Below are 6,000 nucleotides of genomic sequence, written 5' to 3'. Positions count from 1 at the left end.
GAAGAAATGGGCGGTCGCCATGATCGGCTCACTGGTAGGAGGCGGAGTCGTGGAAGACATCTGAAGATGTAAAAAGATCGCGGAAAAAACGTTCTTTAGTCGGAACCGGCATTGTCTTCTCCAAATTCATCCCTACCGATAACGGCGCAAGAGCACAGTTCGAGAGCTCACCGTAATGGCTTCTGCGGTGGTCGAAGTCGCCGGCGACGAAGGTTCCTCGCGGAGGCTCGCTGATGTTAAGAACAGGATGAACTCAATGCGGCGGCGCGGCAGTTCCGGCGATGCTCCGGCGAGGTTCCGGCGCGGCGGAGGAGGAGCTCGAGGCGGCGCTCGGCAGAGAGGTGAAGAGGGGGTGAATGAGGTTTGAGACGTTGACGGCGGATATTTATAGGCCGGGGGGATGAGATTCGCGCTTCGCATCCTGTGGTCGGAACGCAAGCGTCGCGCCGTTGGATGCGTGACACGTGTCCCAAACCCTAACGGTAAAAATGGCTAGAGATAAGTTACCGCACAAACCGCGCGAAAATGGCGCCAGAATTGGCGGAACCGTTTGAGTCTGTTAAGACTCCGGGTAAAAGCGTGAAGATAAGCAATTCACATTCGCAAGCAGGGGAGTAACCCGGAGACATGCTTTAAGGCTGTCGATGGATGAAGTCCCGCAGAATGGGAAATCTTCCGACTTATGGTTGGAAAAAAGAAGATATGAAGTTGGAGTTCTTCAACTTTCTCCGCGTTACCATCAATGCTGGAGATCATAAAGTGCAAGCATGGCGGAAGCTGCAGGAGAAACTCGGAGAACTCTGGGGGCTACTGTTGTGGGTATACTTCATGGGTGTACCATCGACAGAGCCTAGATCCGGCAAGCCCGGGTGGCCCATAGACGGTGATGGTGGCATGAGGCCCATCGGGCGGCCCAGTTGCTGTTGATCATGAAGGATGAAGTCCGGCCCGAGGATCAGATAGCCGGATCCGCACCGACCTTTGGAGGAACCCGGATCCGTGGAGGCCCATGAGGAACCCGGATCCAGTACGACGTATAGGGAAGGCGGATCCTTGACGTACACGGCAAGATAATGTAACGTAGACTAGGCAATCGCGTAATCCGGCTAGGACTCTCCGTGTAAACCCTAGATCCGTGCGCCTTTATAAGCCGGATCCCGGGAGCCCCAGAGGCACAACCACAACCATTGTAACAACGCGCAAGCGCCCGGATAATTCCGGACAAGCGGCGAGTAGGCCCTGTCATCGTGCGGGTGTTCCGAAGCTGGGTAACTCGCGTACCACGCGTCCCGTGTGCACTCCGCCCAATGGCCCCTACTTCTTCTCCCCCTCGTGAGGATCCCTCCTCCGAGGTATCGTCGATTAGGCAACGACACCAAGTCCAAGTCTTTCTCTGCTCAAGTTTTGGAGGAACAACTCCAAGTAGAACGAGTTGCAACAGCTATGCTAAGAACAAAAGTTGACATGTTGAGATCGAGATTAGAAGCATGTGATGCCCTACTTGCACGAGGCCAATCAAGTTCGTTATAATCTCCCAAAGACTAAGAAAATGCCATAGATAATTGGAGATGAACACTAACATAGTGAGTACATTGGTCTTGTGAAATGTTTCCTTAGATTAAGGCACCGTTCGGACTTTTGTTGGTGGATGCATTTATTCGTGGTTGGGATCAACTTGGTAGTTGTTCCTGTGGATGTTATATAAATTAATTGCCTAGCCTTTTTTGAATCAGTTCGAACTTAAATGGTATCATAGCCAAGGTCTCAAGTTTGAATTGTCGAACATGTGATTTAATTTAATCTCTGTCGGGCGGCAAAATCTCCCACCAATCCTGAAATATTTCAAACGCATTTTTGAATGGGATTAAGAAGATAGATCATGATCATGGTAGTGACCTATATTCAACGTGATGATGATTTGATTTTGCACTCGGCCATGAACAGAGGTACTAGTACGGTGTCACAATTTTTTATCATTATACTTGGACAGTAGCCAAATTCAAAATCTCATAGCGGCAAAACTTCCCGCCCACAAAATACAAATATTTCACACGCTTCCAAATTCCCATTCTACCCCTGTGGAGATGACAGCAAAGTCGGTTGGTGAGGGGTTTGCCCGTCATTTTTTCGATCACCACCTCCCTAGCCCGGAAACCCTCCCAAAAAAAATACATTTCCTTCAGTCTCTCCTCTGAGATCACCCACCGGAACTTCTCAAGTCCCTCTCTCTACCACCTCCACGACCACCGCACCGGAACATCCCCGCCGGACTTCCCTGGCCTACCCGAGCCCTCGCGATCCTCGTCATCCGTCTGCCTGCCGGAGCCGCTTCATCGACGCCGTCATCAACCGGACCGGATCATCCCCGCCGAACCTCGAAACTATGTGCTCATCCAGCAGTCTACCGCAGTCGCTTCACTGCGGTATCGTCCACCCCGCCGGAGCCGCTTCGCCGGATCCGTCGTCCACCGCATCGGATCTTGCTCACCGACACCGCTGTGCATGAACCGGATCTGCTTCACCGACGCCTTGCATGATCTAAACTCTTCCACTGTCGCTTTTCTATTGCTTGCCTGCAAGTTCTTGTTTAATCTTGGGGGAACCTGTTTGTGCTAACGACGCGCCGTTACGTTTTTGCGGATGAGATGAGTAATCATGAAGTGTAATGGCCGTCTCTCCAACCCCAAGTAGCACATGTAGCGTACTTCATCACCGGATCTATCAACCCCGAGAAGATCTGTCGTGACTCCCACGAGTGCTTCTCCTAATGTAAGTCCCTTGTTTTAGCGCCATGTTCGGGTTCGGATTCTTGTTTGTCCGAAGCTCTTTTAGTTCATTCCTAGCTATGACCGTAACACGTTGCTATTTTCTACTTCATTGCTAACTTTAAGCGATTGAACATTTTGGTTTGCATTCCCCGCTCCGTAGATGTAGCCATCATAACTTCTATCTTGCTCGACCGTTGTTACAAAAATTATAGGTATTATAGTAACATCCTCGCTATTATTTAGTTCATGGACAATTTTTAAGTAATTGCACATGTTGGTTCGCATTCCCTCGCTCTATAGCTTTTGGCATCGTAACTTCTATATTTGGTTTACATTCCCTGCTCTGTAGATCTAGCCATCATAACTTTATCTTGCTCAGTCGTTGTTACAAAAATTATGGCCTGCTACTATGTTGTTTGTGCCAATTTTTTACTCCATGAACATGTTGGCTTGCATTGGTGATGCCATTGTTTTGTATCTAGTTCATTGTAAGCTAACAAAGTAAGGACTTAGTTTGGCATGCTATCACTCGCTATCTAGCCCGTAGTACAAATAAACTTGTCGTACTACTAGATAATAATTTTGCGTGCCATCTTGTTCTTCAAAAGCTGCATTATTGACTTGTTTCTCTCGACTTGGCATGACGCTCACATATGGAAAGCCGAACATATTGGTTTGCATTCCCTCTTATACAAGTTCACGAGTGATCCCACTATACTCGTATCCGGTCCATCCTAAGCTCCAAGCATTAACTATCCTCTATGTGTTGCTCATTACAAGTTTATATCCCGAAACATCTTGATTTGCATCCCCTTCACTATAAGTTCGGGAGTATTATTTAGTTCACGGCCAAAATGAAGTAATTGCACTTGGCACATGTTGGTTCACATTCCCTCCTCTTTAGCTTTTGCCATCGTAACTTCTATTTTTGGTTTACATTCCCCGCTTTCGTAGATGTAGCCATCATAACTTCATCTTGCTCAGCCATTGTTATAAAATTTATAGCCTCGCTACTATGTTGTTCATGCCAATTTTGTACTCCCGAACATGTTGGTTTGCATGGGACTCGACAAGTAGTAAGTCCGCTCGTTTCATTCTAACATGCTCTGTTATATTGGCTGTTGGTATGCGGCATGCACTCTTTGTTTGCTTATTGTGCGCATTACAATGATCTTGTTATAACGATGAAATGATGAGTTCCAAATTCTTTGGCAAACAATATTGTAGTGTCTTTGCCTTTCCATTGTTGTTGTCTTAACTTGTAATGTCTTTGTTTCAGATATAGGTGCCGCATGGACAACTTAAAAGATTGCCGGATCGCTTCATTGTATTGCTAGGTTTAATTACCATTCAATTTCTCTCGGGTTCTCGTAATATTTTTTTCAATGCCTTGTAGCCGATGTAATATTTAGTTAGTTTTTATAGTTCTTTCGCGCATTTTTTCTTTGGTGCTTGTGGTAAGTGAGGCTATCCGACGTAAATCAATGCTGCGTAAATATTCTCGATATCTAAATCACGAATTCCCATCCCTTAAACGGCCCAATTAAGCGAAATCACATATGTGCCCGCCCGCAAAATCCTAAAGCGCATATTATGCCTAAGCATATAAACAAGCAACTAAACGGGCTGGCCCACTTACTTCTTGGGCCAGCCCATTTGAGTTACGGTGGACCCCACACTCTAATTGGGCCGGCCCACTTGCTTTAAGGTGGACCCCACCCACTACTGGGCCGGCCCACTTGCTTTAAGGTGGACCCCACCCACTACTGGGCCGGCCCACTAATTAGTTGGGCCAGCCCAATTGCTTTTGTGGTGGACCCCACATACTAAACGGGCCGGCCCTTCTAGAGGAAAGTGGGACCCACTCGTGTTTTTGGCCCGACCCAATATCTTGTTGGGCCGGCCCACTTGCAATATGGTGGACCCCACATACTATTTGGGCCAGCCCTTTAACAGGAAAGTGGGGCCCACCTGTGCTTTTGGCCCGGCCCACTATCTTGTTGGGCCAGCCCACTTGCTATATGGTGGTCCCACATGGTAAATGGGCCGGCCCTTTAATAGGAAGGCGGGACCCACCTGTGTTTTGGCCCGGCCCACTATCTTGTTGGGCCGGCCCACTTTCTATATGGTGGACCCCACATACCAAATGGCCCGGCCCATTAAGAGGAATGTGGGACCCACCTGTGTTTTTGGCCCGGCCCACTATCTTGGTGGGCCAGCCCACTTGTTATATGGTGGACCCCACATACTAAATGGGCCGGCCCTTTAACAGGAAGGTGGGACCCACCTGTGTTTTTGGCCCGACCCACTATCTTGTTGGGCCGGCCCACTTGCTATATGGTGGACCCCGCACACTAAATGGGCCGGCCCTTTAACAGGATAGTGGGACCCACCTGTGTTTTTGGCACGGCCCACTAGATTGTTGGGCCGGCCCACTTGCTATATGGTGGACCCCACACACTAAATGGGCCGGCCTTTTAACGAGAAAGTGGGACCCACTGTGTTTTTGGCACGGCCCACTTGCTTCTTGGGCCGGCCCGATTGTCGTAAGGTGGACCCCACATGTTAAATGGGCCGGCCCATTTAAGTTTTGACCGACCAACATTAGAGGTTAGGCCCGGCCCACGTAACTAATGGACCAGCCCAGCCTATGTAGTTGACCGGTCAAACTATGTCATCCGGCCCGGCCCGCTTAAGACGTGGCGGTGCCTCGTGTGGGCCTACCATCTACCACGGGGTTTCAGTCGGTTAACGCCGTTAACCGGCGCTAACGGCGTCCGCCACGTGTCGGCTTGCATGACGTGAGCAGTCAACGGGCTCCCGAAAACACTTCCGCAACGGTCCGATTTTCCGTGGCGGAAGGGCGCCCAAGCGCGACGGACCGAAAAATCGTCGTTGGACTTTGCCTGACGCAGTTTCGACAACAGAACCCATATCGTCGGGTTAGGCCCATAGGCGACGAAAAATACCCCTTAGTGGACGATTTTGGGACGTTGTCTATCAGAACTTTTCTTGTAGTGAGTCCTGTGCATTGTGTTCCTAAGAAAGGAGGAATGACTGTTGTGCCTAATGATAATGATGAGCTTATTCCTCAAAGAATAGTTGTAGGGTATAGAATGTGCATTGATTTTCGAAAAGTTAATAAAGTTACTAAGAAAGATCATTACCCTTTACCCTTTATTGATCAAATGCTAGAAAGGTTATCTAAAAATACTCATTTTTGCTTTCTTGA

This window comes from Lolium rigidum, chromosome 7 (genome assembly GCF_022539505.1).
Source record: "Lolium rigidum isolate FL_2022 chromosome 7, APGP_CSIRO_Lrig_0.1, whole genome shotgun sequence".
Taxonomy (NCBI): domain Eukaryota; kingdom Viridiplantae; phylum Streptophyta; class Magnoliopsida; order Poales; family Poaceae; genus Lolium; species Lolium rigidum.
Note: the sequence above shows the minus strand (reverse complement) of the source record.